This window comes from Apus apus, chromosome 4 (genome assembly GCF_020740795.1).
Source record: "Apus apus isolate bApuApu2 chromosome 4, bApuApu2.pri.cur, whole genome shotgun sequence".
NCBI classification, from domain to species: Eukaryota; Metazoa; Chordata; class Aves; order Apodiformes; family Apodidae; genus Apus; species Apus apus.
Window position 1 is genome coordinate 709,226 of NC_067285.1, and position 13,255 is coordinate 722,480.

Below are 13,255 nucleotides of genomic sequence, written 5' to 3' on the forward strand. Positions count from 1 at the left end.
CGGGAGGGCTGCGGTGGGGCCGGGCGGCGGCAGAGGAGGAGCAGGAGAGGCCCGCGGCAGGCAGGGCGCGAGCAGGGGCTCCGAACTCGCCCTGACAAGCGCCCGTTGGGCCCGGCCGGCCTCAGCGGCCTCGGCCGCCGGCAGCTCCGGGAATCCCCTCGGCGATGTGCCTGCGGTTGGCGTGTTACCGGTGTTTGTGTGTGGCGGTTTGGGGTTGTTTGGGGTTTGTGTGTGTGTGTGTGTGTGTGGTTTATTTCTTTATTCCCCCCCATGGAGGTTTGAGTGTCACGGCTCCCGAACGGCGGGCGGGGCGGGCGCCAGGCCCGGGGCGGCCCTCCCGGGGGCCTGGCCTGGCAGCACAGGCTGCGGGCAGCGCGGCCTGCCCGGGGGCAGGGGCAGGCCCGGCAGGGGCTCTGTCCCCCGGCTGTAGAGGCCGGGAGGTGAGGCAGCCGAGGGGCTGTCAGGGCACAGCGCCGGTGTCTGGTGGGCAGGGCGCTCGGCACCCCGCGCTCCAGCCCGGCCCCGGGCAGGGCAGGGTCCCGATGCTCCCTTCACACTGGGCTTCTTACCCCGGTTGCTTTTTTTTTCTAAACGCGCATAGACACTGAAGGCTGCCAAGATGCAGGTTTTACCCCTAGATCCCAAGGAGCAGGAATAAATCAAAATTCATTTTTTGTTTTCTTTCCAAAGCTCCTGCCTCTGCGTTTTTGATCTCGTAAGTCCCTTGGAAGGTGGTGTCAGCTAAACCTTAGAGCCCTGGGACTTCTAGGGAAGTGCAAAGTCCTTAGAAAGGTAACCGGTCTCTTTTGCCACATTGTAAGCATTAGGTTTGTTTCCTAAATCGCCTCGGTTGTAGGAAATAAGCAAAGTGGTTGATAAACAGACTTAGTCTGGACCTTGAATACACATGAGAAAAGTATATTCTCTTCCACGTGGAGTAAGGGTCTCATTAGTGATAAATGACACTAAATAAAATGGTCTGCTTACAGGGCTGATGTTCACCTGTAGATGCCTCAGGATCTCCCTGCAAAAGGACTAAGTCTGACACTTGCCTGGGTTCAGTAAGGTGCTTCTCTGAAGTAATTTCTTCTCTGGACTTTCAGCTTCTTCCTGATACCTCAGATATAGAAATACATTTGAATTAAGTTCTCTATTTAATTTCTTGGTTTGATGTCTGTGTCCCTTTTTGAACCGATTCCTTCATTTGTATTGCTTATTCCTTATGCAGTGTATTATGAATTTAAATAGAATTATTTTTAGCTCACTCTTCCGAGTGTCTCCTTTGTAAACAGAGGAAAGTAATCTTGGGAGGGAAGTGGGTATTAGTTGCACTTTATTATCTGGCCTCTGCTCTGCCAAGGGAAGTTGCTTGGCAAGTTCTGTGCTGAGCAAAACTCCCACTTCTCTGTTGAAAGTTGTTGGTTTTGCTTTCTGATTGACTTGAACATTCAGCCCATAGTGCTTAGCCAGCTGTATCCGTATATAAGTTAATGTTAGATGTCATCGTTTTCTGGATGCTTGAAACTTATGTACCAAGGTAAGGAGACTGTTACACCAATGGAAATCCAAATGTTACTGAAAGGAGCTCAGTCTTGAAGTTTTTCTTTTTGAAGGGTTGTTTTATTGCATTGTCTTAGGAGCAGGAACATATTTAAAAGCGTATCCATGCTATGAGCGAACAGGTATGGACTGATTGCAGACTAGGCCATGGGTCTTGAAATCCTGTTTCAGCTTGAAGTAAACACTGGTCCGTCTGGCAGTGAGCCAAGAGGGGAGGTTTTATGTCACACTCTTGGCCTGAGTCTGTTTAAATCCTGGTGTCAGCTCCTGGTCATGAATCAGGTCTATGACCTGAGCTTCTAGGAATTTTTTAACAAGAAATATCCATTTAAAAGTGGAATGAAAAAATCAGCAGAAACTCAGTATTCTTACGAGCTTTTTTGCACGTGTCATGTTGCAGTTATGGTGAGCTGTGTGTGCCGTGGTAAAACTTTAAAAATAAATAAAACTGTTGGATGTCTCTTGTCTCTGCGTTTTTGGATGTCTTCAGCCACCTCCCATCCAGAGTGGGTTGGAGTCTTTGGCATGCATTCAGTCTCAATTCTTATTAGTATTTTCATATGTGTGGAAGTTGTTGGGTTTTCTGTGCACTAAAGTGTGCTTTTGGGGTGAACGTGGGTGCCTTTGTAGGCCAGAAACTCATGCAAATTAATGAGTATGTACAATCTGAGAGAGAATACAAATGTTGACATAGGTAAATTGTTTTGAGGATGTTCTGCTAATTGGAAAACTGAAGTTACAATAGCCATTAATTAAGTTAGCCTTTTGAGATGGGTGCAGACATTTGTTCATTTTCCAATGTATGAGGTTTTATGAGCAGGATCTTTTTAAAGTGTTGTTGTGAAGTGCTTTTTAAAAAAAACAACAGTAAAATAATGCGGGATGCAGCTGTTCTCATTGATTACATTCAGAGAACAGGTTAACGAACATGAAGGAGCTACTTAGTTTTTACAAGCTTCCTGAAGTGTGGAGCTCAGGTTCAAAAGAATGTGTTGATGAAGAGCTCGCCCACTGTCACCGACTGCGTGTTTATAAACATCTTTGCAGTCACTGGATGCTTGTGTGGGACTTTCTTAAAATAACGTTCTGCTCTCTGCTGCTACCTGGAAGTTTGTGCTGGTCACTGGTGTCAGGTTGCTGGGAATTGCTGTCCGCTCCGGGGAGCCCCGGGGGCAGAGGCTGTTGCTCAAGCAGTGGGCTGGGGGTGTGTATATTGTACAGTTCTCAGAATCAAAGCACGGCGTGTCTGTGGCAGCTGGTTCCAGGCTGATTGTTTAGTGTCCCCGTACTCAGGAGTTGCGCCTGGAAGGAAGGGACGCTTTGCTCTTGCCACACGTAGCAAGAGCAGCTACTGACAGCCATGTTTCCAAACGTTCTCTCAAAATAGTATCTTGCCCAGCCAGCTGCTTTGTGCCCCCTGACATATGCTGTGTGAAATGTTGTTGCCAACTCATCAGCAGTTGTTTCTCATCCTGTTTCCCGTTATCTGTTTATGATTAAACAAAGCCCTGAACTCTGTTGGGGGTTTGGTAGTGGCCTTTCATTGCTGTTGCTTTGAAAACAAAACATGCTGAAAAGTGCATTTATTTTTTCAAAAAACACAGTGCAAGCCATAGAAGCAGCATTTACCATAGAGTGAAATGCAGCTGGCTGGCATGCAGAGTTGGGTTTCACTATGAGATACATAACACTTGCTAATTGACAGAAAAACATCTGATTATTCCTAGGTGAGGAGAGCAACAGATTTTTTTTTTCCCCACAGAATTTTTGTCAGTCTTCCAAACTTCAGAGGAAATCTGTGGTTTCAAAGTTGGTTGGGTACCTTAGCCCTGTATTTGGTCGTCTTGTGTTTTTTTACGCTGTGTTTATCAGGGTGGTACATAAACATGTTCTTGGCATCAGTCCTGGGCTCCAGTCCTAGACCTTAGGCTGGTCTTTGTTTAACAACAGCTGTTTGCTGCTCATGTTGTCACTGTCCCTCTCCCCCTCCTCTCTGGGTGCCTGCTCTCAGACCTCTCCTAAAGCCCTGAGCTACAGACCCTGCTCTCTCTGCATTATTATTTAGACTTTTTTCTGCTCCAAAGAGTCCATGTGTCCAGACTCTCAGTAAAGAAAGTCCCTTTCTTCGTGTCCAGCCTAATGTCCTACAACTTGGGGTTCAGCATTTCTCCCAGCTCTCCCGAAACGCCAGCCCCCCAGCAGTGCCCACACCCCCCTGGCTGAGCTGGGCTCCCCGTTCCAGGTAGAAATCCCGGTCAGGCATGGCCGGGGCTCTGCCCGCCTGGCCCCTGCTGATCTGTGGCACCAGCGAGGGGAGCTCTTCCAGGAAGAAGCAGAACAAGGGTTTGTTTTTTTCTTCTGGCGCTAATTTGGCTGCTGCTGCTGCACGTTTGGTTGGCATGTTATGGATAGCTTCTGTGTGAGGGAACGGAAGGGATGATGCATGTGCTTTGCTCTCTGCTTACAGCTGCAAAGGCAGAGCGTGCCCTAGTTAGTCACAATTCCTTGTTCTGCTTACCTTCCACTGGCATCATCAGGCATTTCACACGGTTGTTTAGAGAGGAAAGAATTTGAGGAGAAAGAACGAACTGCAGAGACCTTTGCTGCAGCTGACAGTCATGATAAATATACCTGGAGAATGTCGGCTTTAGACAGCAGTGATTTTTTTTCTCCCCAAAATAGGAACAAAAGAAACTCTGATAGCTGAATCACCTCCTGACTGAAGAAAATGTCTGTTCTATTGTGTTTTTCATGCTCTGATCCAGTAATTGCTCTCTGGCATTGTAAGGAAAGATCTTGAGCTAAACAAAACCTTCAGGCAGCTTCTCAGCACTCTGGGCACTTTTGTATGAAAGATGTTTTTAGTAATGTCAAAAAAGCTGCTGGGAGAGGACCTTGGGAACAGTTTTTGAATATGCCTGGTTGAGGAGCCACAAGTTTTCTACTAAATTACATTGCTGTGGATTTGAAAATTATTTTGCCCTAGTAAGACCAGATCTGGAGTATTGTGTCCAGTTCTGGGCTCCCCGGCTCAAAAGGGACAGGGACATGCTGGAAAGAGTCCTAACAGAGGCTACAAAGGTGATTAGGGGACTGGAACATCTGTTGTATGAGGAAAGGCTGAGAGACCTGGGGCTGTTTAGTCTTGAGAAAAGAAGACTAAGAGGGGACCTGATGAATGTCTATAAATACCTGCAGGGTGGGTGTCAAGAATGGGCCAGTCTCTGTTCAGTGGTGCCTGTGACAGGACAAGGGGAAACAGCACCAAGTGACAACAGGAAGTTCCACCTCAACATAAGGAGAAACTTCTTTCCTGTGAAGGTGACAGAGCCCAGGGACAGGCTGCCCAGAGAGGTTGTGGAGTCTCCTTCTCTAGAGACTTTCAAGACCCATCTGGACACGTTCCTGTGTGATCGCCCCAAAGTGTTCCTGCTGCAGCAGGGGGGTTGGACTGGATGATCTTCAGAGGTCCTTTCCAATCCCTACGATTCTGTGATTCTGTGATACTCAAGACCAAGCTAGGGATTACATCTTGTTTGTAACTCGCTGTTCTGGACAACAGTGGTTGGAGCTTGGAGGTTCCCTCCTCGTTTGCCCGTTGTGGCCCAGTCTGTGTAGCCTGGGAAAATGACGAGTGACTTTGCCTTTCCTGCTCTTTCCCCCTCTTGGGCACCCTGAGCACACTGCAGCCAGCCTTGCCATCCTGGCAGACACGCAGTCATTTGGATGAGTGCTACAGCCATCCTCACTGGGCTTGGGATCTCAGTCTGCGTGGGCTCGTGGTTGGTAGCTGGCTTATTTATTTAACTGTAGCACTCCACTGCCCCCAGCATGCCCTGCTCTCCGGCATGTTTCTCCTCCTGCATCAGACCTTCTGCTGTTGGTCTTCATTCCCCAGTCTCTGGTGGTGCCTGGACTCTTGTCTGAAGGTGGAACAACTTGGTTTCTCCAGGCACCACTGTCCATGGGGATCAAAACCCTGCCTGTCGCCCTGATAATTGCAGTGCAGCTTACTGGGGCCCTTCAGAGAACGCTAGCATATTTTCAGCCTCTTTCTACAAAGATGAAGTCCTTCCTCCTGCTCCTCTTCCATATCTCCTGCCCCTAGTACCTGTACAGAAATAATGTGGATGATGGTGATGGGTACTAGTTGCTTTTGATTCCCTTTGAAGGTGGGTGACTTCCTTGGGGGGGATTGTCAGACTTTTAGCAAAATAGTCTCACAGCCATTTAATGTGGTTTTGCATCTCTTTGCACTCTTTCTTTACATTGATTTGGCTCACGAAATAATTTTAAAGCATAGGGGACACAACATAGAGGCTGTGGATGTACTCTGTTTGGATGTAATGAGGTTGTAGTTGCTTCGGTCAGAGCCACCCTTAATTTTTAGTTCTAAGATGAGTTCAGGTAGTATGTTCTGTGAAGCTGTAAATCTTGCTGCATTTCAGTTTTCTTCTGTCAAATTAGAAAAGTGTCAGCAAGCCCCAGGTTCTGTTTCCTCTGTATGCTTTCCCTGCTGTCAGGTAAAGTCCTTAGGAGACCTCCCTTCCTGTGCAGTTTTCCTTGCTTTACTCAGCACTACTGAGGGCTGTGTGGTTTGTGTGCACAAAAGCTAAACATTCTGCCTTGCTTCAAACTAAATTAAGCTCAGTTAACTTTAAGGTGATTGTTCACTTTGACGTAAGTGGTTCTCTTTGTCCTGCCCAGAGCCAGTCCCTGCCATTTTGCTTCAGGGCTTTTCCATCACAGTTCCAACTGCTGGGCAATGCAGAGGTGCTATCCTGTTCTTTCCCAACTGGAGCAGCTATCAAAAGGAGCCGGGTGCATCATTCTTGTCTTTCAGTTTGAAGTGGGAGCCAAACGTTGGCAATCTTGGTGATGTAATGAAGAAGAAACAAATCCCTGCCTTACCACTTGCTGTGTTTTCTGGTTGGGTTCTCTCCCGGTGGTTTAGAAGCTAGTTTCCCTGAACACAGAGTGTTCTCTTACCTACACAGACTTGGTTTTGGGGGCAGGCAGTGTCACTTCTCTGTGACGTGCTGTACATCCAGAGATGGCCCTTTTACCCTGTTTTAAGACCTACGCAGCTATGAACGTCTTGCTAAAATGCTCGTTTTCGAGTTACCTGTGAAGGGAACTGGTCTTACTTGGTTTGAATGGAATTGCTCATCCCTCTGCCTCTCTCAGATTGAAGTAGGAGTGATCTGGATTTCACAAGTCAGCAGAGATGGATGTCAGACACAAGTGAGTCAGCCATGGCTGCGACAGCAAGGCTGCTGTTCTCTGGCACTGCTAAATGTCGCAGTCTCAGGCTCACCCCGCCCCAGCTGCTCTGCTCTGTGCCACTTCAGTCACAATTTCAGAATAATTCCAGACATTGCTGGGTTTGTCCTGCTTCACCCAGATGTTAATTTCAACTTGTGCGTTTTCCACTGCAGGAAAAAAAAAAAAAAAAGAAAAAAAGTTAGAAACCTGTCGCAAGGGAGCGAGTGGTGAGTCACTTCTCTAGCTAGGTGTGGTCTGCTCCTCTGCCTCGAAGAAGTCAGCCATTGCCTGCATTGTAACTGGATGGCAAATCAAGCAGGGTATAGAACTTACTCAACTCTAAATATAAATGGTGTGGATGCTTAAGGGGGATGAAAACATAAACATTCATATTTTAACAGAAGCTAATTCTCCTATAAACACTCAGGCTAGGGAGATGCCTGTGTATTTGAGCACTGGAACAGGCTGCAAAGAGCAGCACTGAAGACCTGTGTGTGGTCATACACACACGTGTGGGAACTGGTATTTCTTTCTTGATGCAGCTTTTCTATTTTGTGATAAAGAAGGCTTGAATGAAGACTGCTTTTCACATGCTGATTGCAGTGTGTGATTTCAGGAGGCTCAAAAGACCAGAGGGCCATACGGACCAAATTCATGGCCTAAAAATAAACATGATGAACAAGCCCTGCTAGGTTCATTGTTAGCTGCTGCAGGAAATGCATGTCCCAGCAGCAGTGCTGTAATAAACCCTTGGGCTTGTCTGCTCATGCAGCTTTGATTCAAGAAAAGTGTTCAGCAAAACTCTTAATGTGGTTTTTCTAAGAGAGATCTGACTAAATGAAATACGGAGACCTTTTCACAGCCAGACAAGTATACTGCCTGCTATTTATCCAGCAGGGTGGTGTGAAGTTTGGTGGGCTTCCAGACCTATCAGCCTCTTAAATTTTAGTCAGAATTAAAGATATTGAAAATAACTTCAGAGTATTTAAGCTACAGTGAAATACTGGAGAAAATTCAGTGTTGTATTAAGTAGCACTAACATATGCTAGAGCTAAGTCAGGTTGGAGGACTCAAAAAGAGTACTTGAGATGTTGGCAGCAGAATATGCATTTTACTACAGCCTCTGGTGACATTTTAAATTACTGTAAAATTCTTCTGTCTTAAATCTGTCTGTCCTGTGCCCCCCTTTATCTTTGGTGTGCAAAGAGGAGTAAATAACAAAGCAGTGAGAGTTGCCAGGTGTGTCTTGGATAGTTGTATTGCACTACTCTGCCGTTGCAGGAGCACAGGGCGAGAGGAGGCTGTTCCTGCTGAGCAGGCAGGCTGGGTGCAACACGGGGCAGCTCGGTGGAATGCCAGAGCTGCTGCTTTGAGAGGGCTTTTGTGCTTCACAGAGGGCTGCTGTGCTCGGGCACGGGCTGCCTCCACACCCCCTGGGTTATCAATGCTTTCTTCTGATGCCAGGGAGGCTTGGGGCATGTCTCTGAACGCTGCTGTAGCCCTCAGACATCCCTATTGTTCTACATGAATGTGCCAGTCATGCACCGATTTGCTATGAACTTCACACACGTGTAGGTGTCACAGCCCTGAGTGTGTTCCTGAGGTGTCACAGCTGTGCCACCATCTGCAGGCACGTGCTGGGCCAGGCATCAGGAAAGGAGCCACAGCCAGAGACCTTACCTGGGCTTGAGAGACAGGCAGCTCATCCCAAGTCCTCAGCTCCACAGAGGAAGCCCTTGCGTGTTGATACGGCAGAACAAATAATACCACAGCTCATCTAAGGGCAATCAGGGAACTGTCCCCATTGTGGATACTGTTAGGTGGTGGCTACTGGTGTTACTGGCCACATGTTTCTGCTCAAACTGGTTGCTCAAAGGCCTTTTGCTTCTGTCCTCCAGTGCTGAGGGAAGCTGGAGTGTGTCCTCAGCAGAACTCGCTGCCCAGGCTGCTAGATGTGGGCGTGCGCTGGGCTGGCAGCCAGGGCAAACAGCAGCCCCGAGAGGAGGAACATGGGTATTTGCTAAATATTTGTTTCAATTATTTGAACTACCACAAGAATACTTGTGGTGTTCTTGCCACAGGCTTGTGAAGTGTTTACAGCCACTTGCTGATTGAGGGTTACTGACTGAAATGGAATATTCTAGTTGTTTAAGGATACAACTTTTATTAGTGGCACTTTCATTAGTAGTGTAAGTTACCTTTACTTCTAAACTGCTTTTTAAGTCCAAATTCCAAAACTAAGCTTTTTGCATGGATTCGTTTGCATGGCACTGATTTGTAGTTCCTCTGCAGCCTGTGGCCTTTCTGTGAAGGGCCAGCAGCAACGTGCTGAGATGTGGGGATGGCAGAGCTGGGGAGCTGGGTCCCTGTCCCTTCATCAGTGATCTGCCATTGCCAGGGACAGCGGGGACAGCAGGCCTGGATGTGACAGTGGAGAATGGCCAGGCACACCAGGCTAAACCCTGAGAGGAGAGGGGTGAGATCTACCAGGGCCAGGCTGTGGGCCAGGGAGGAGGTTCCTGTGCGGCTGTGGGTTTGCTGGAGGTGGCTGTAGAGAGGAGATGCTCTGGAGCTCCTGTGTGTGTGCCCAGCACAGTGACCTTGCCTGCCTGCCCGCTCTGCTGCTCACACGTCCTTCTCAGCCCAGCTCTGGCAGCCACTGGGTTATGGAGATTTACGTTTGTCCTTGTCTTGAGAATTTAGGCCGTGGTAACTGTATTCAAATTGCCGTGTAAACTGACAGTAACATGGATAGATTCTGTGTCCTGACACTTCTGTGCAATCAGACAGAAAATGAAGCTGGCTGCTGGGAATTAGGATGTAATGCTAAGTGATTCCTCCTCATTCGGGGCAATGTTCGGGTAGTTCATATCAATTTAATACTGTTTAGGCTAAATAAATTATGGACAGTGTGTTCTCACATCTTATCTTTCACTACGCAGTGGTAAGAACATTGTCAGCAGGAATGACTGTGTCATTCACAGGTTGCATGTTTACACTGATAAGGGAAAGTTGGCTAACCACGGTGGTTTGGAAAGCTAGCACAGGTGTTATCTGCAGCTGGGACCATGTTGTTTTAAATATTGATTGAAGTTATAAGGATTTCATTTGGATTTCTTTTGAACTAGTTAGTAGTCTGCAATTAAAAACTCACATGAATATGCTGTTACCCTTCCAGCAAATTTAAAACTCACACAGTGTTCAAAACTTCTGAAGTCTGCACTTAATTTTTAACATCCGTGTTACTGACTCTGGCCATTTAGCTGTGGTCTCCTGGATTCCCTTAGCAGTGTTAGGACATCTGGTAAAGCAGAGCTTCCTGCAACCAAGGAGCTCCTCTGTTTTCCCTGGAATCAAACGTTAGGGTAGCTCTTCAGGAAGTGAAGTTCCTGTCAGAAGTTCAGCCCTTAGGCTATGAGCTATTCAAATACACGTTGTTTCCCTAACGTAGCACCTTGTAATGTGTCACAAATATTATTATTTTTTTTAATGTGGCAGAACTGATACCGTTGGTGCTAAAGTATTGCATGTTACGAGCTCTTTCTGTACAAGAAGAAAATGGTTTGTGGTGTTTGCTCTGCTGCTTACCTGGTTCCTAGTTGTAAGAAGCCACCAGTGGTGAGCTTGGTGTTTCCTGGGTGCAGTGGTGCTCTCTGCTGTCCTGAGCAGACACTTCATCTGCTGAGCCTGAGCCTTTGCTGCTCATGCAGAGGCTCGAGGGTTTGGGTACTCTTGGAAGAAAAGTTTGGAATAATTAAGCATATTCCTTAGGCTTTGAGGTAGTTTGATGATTACAGAAGTATGTAATTTCAGTTGTAAAGCAGTAACTTTTTAGGTACTTGAACTATTGAGTGTCCATAGCAACACTGCTTGTAGGAAAAGACAGTTGTGTTGTCCTTGGGAAGGGGAAAGTTTTCAAGGACTAAAGTTTACTTCTGAAATGACCCCTGTGGTTGGGGAGCAGGGAGCATGGATTTAAACGGGTGTAGCCAGCTGTTGTCCCTGCCAGCATGACTGCTTCAAAGTGGGAAGTGGGCCCATCTTGCGTGGCCCTGTGTGAAGGCACAGAGCGCAGGGGATAAGCAGGAGGAACTGCAGCTGTGAGCAGGGCTACGATGTTAGTGGTGTTGCTGAGACTTGGGGGGATGACTCCTATGACTGGAGTGTGTGGGTGGTTGGGTAGCAGATATTTAGGAAGGACAAGCAGGGCAGAAGAGGAGGGGGTGTGACCCTGTACATCAGTGACCAGCTGGAGTCTGTGGAGCTCCACCTGGGGATGGAGGAGGAGTCGTCGACTGAAACCTTAAGTCCATCCCATTTGAAAAGTCTTGGCAGTCTGGAGAAATCCCCACAGACTGGAAAAGGGGAAACATAACTCCCATTTTCAAGAAGAGAAAAAAGGAAGACCCAGGGAATGACACACCAGTCAGTCCCAGCTCTTTGCCTGAGAAGATCATGGAGCAGATGCTGTTGGGGAGGGCATGTTACAAGGACTGTAGTGAGAGGACAAGGGCTAATGTGTGAAAACTGGAAGAGGGGAGATTTAGGCTGGACATCAGAAAGAAATTCTTTGCTATGAGGGTGGTGAGACACTGTCCCAGGTTGCCCAGAGAGGCTGTTTCTGACCTATCCCTGGAAGCATTCAAGGCTGATTTAGAAGGGACTTGGAGCAACCTGGTCTAGTGGGAGGTGTCCTTGCCCATGGAGGGGGTTGGAACTAAATGATCTTTAAGGTCCCTTCCAACCCAAACCATTCTAGGATTCTATAATAACAGGGTACAATGGGGTGTAACAGGGTTTTCTCTGAGGAAGCCCTGCCTGGGAGCAGCAGCAGTTGAGCCTGGGGGCTGGGGACTCTGTGTGTGGAAGTTGCCCCTTTTCTCCATTTCTTCCCCTGCAGCCTGGAGAGGTCCACAGGCATTGATGGCAGAGTGGTGTCTGTTCTGGCACAAAGTCCTCTTGGGTTACAATAGGCTTTTATTTCTGGACACTAATATTTGATCCTGTCTTGTCACAGGATTAAGCAGGGACAAGGGTGCTTCATCAGCTCTGAGACAGCTCTTGAAATCCAGAGTTAAGAACCTGTCTAGTTTTTGCAAAAGCAGAGAACCAAGGATCAACAAAACAAATCACTAAATAGAGCAGAGGTCAAGAGTATTAAACAAGCATCCCATTGCATTTATGGAGAAGGAAACTGGATCTGCAGGCATTAGGTCACTGGAGGATGGTGCAGAAGGCAGCTGTTGTGTATTAAACAGTGGGATAAAAAGTTAATCTATGATGTGGAAAGCCCATGGTTTTTAATTTCAGTGTCAGCCTGAGAAGACATTTGAGTTTCTGCGCATGTTTTTCTGTAGGTGGTGCCTTTTTATAAGCAACCAGACCTCAGATGAGAATGTGGTTTTTCTTGGTGAACTTCCCTGTCTCAGGAGGATGGTCTGCACTGCTACAGTGAAGCACAGAAGGGCTTTGCAAAGCACCTTCCTTAGAATTTGCAGTTAAAATTTTCTTTTGGCTTTCTTTGCTCTTCCAGTGGAGAGCGAGAAAGGACATTGTCCTTGGAGTGAGACACTGTGCCCTTCCCAGGGTAAAATATTGCTAATGAGTCTGTTTTGATTGCTGACAGAGAGGTAATAATTTTCTGTGCATTTGCTGTTAAAAGATCCAGAGGAAAACGAGCAGTGGTTTAGGTTTCACTACATTTTTTGTTCTGAAATACTTGTACATCATGTCTGTGATCTTGACACTGTCTTTAAGTTCTGATCATTGTCTGCCAAACTTGTGGGAGCTCAAGATCTTCCCCACCCAAACCCCTTCAGTGTGACACTTGAGACTTCACCTGGCTGGGCTTGGCCAGACCCTTGTGTCTAGAGCCCATTGTCTCTTCTTCACATTTCTTTCTGTTTTGTGGGTTGCTGGGGTTTTTGTTTGTTTTATTTATTTTGGTTTTGTTGCTTTTCCTCTCTTCTGCAATGAAGGAGTGGTGCTAGGGTGCTAGGACACACGTGTTCTACAGTTTGTAAGTTCCTGGCGTGCCGTGCCTTCCTGTTGGTGGAAGGAGAGGACATTTGGAAAGGGGAAGACTGTTCAAGTATTTCTACAATTTTTCTCAACCTTACAGTGCTTAAAACCACAAGCAACAAACATATAGCCCCCTGCAAACTAGGAGAAAAGTAAAAATACTGGTCTGCAAGGAGACAGCTCTGTTTTTCCGTGGGTGTCCATCAGAACTACGAACCGTTCTTGGTTCTGCCACCCGCCATCCGGTGGCACTGTTGTTCCTTCTTACACCAGACTCAATGCATTTTCTAATAAAAACTATTTAAACTTTTGGGGTCTCTTAGAAACAGCTTCTACACATGAATGAAAATAATAAGAAGTAGGATTTTTATTTTTTTTTTTAAATGACTACAGTATTATGGAGATTTAT

General features: G+C 46.9%; 1 long non-coding RNA gene across 1 annotated transcript; it reads left to right on the forward strand.

The window, feature by feature from the left end:
• Positions 1-11: 11 nt before the first annotated feature.
• Positions 12-2,020, forward strand: LOC127383875 (uncharacterized). Its single transcript, XR_007889329.1, has 2 exons — positions 12-792; positions 990-2,020. It is a non-coding gene; the product is annotated as an uncharacterized LOC127383875 (long non-coding RNA).
• The last annotated feature ends 11,235 nt before the right edge of the window (positions 2,021-13,255 follow it).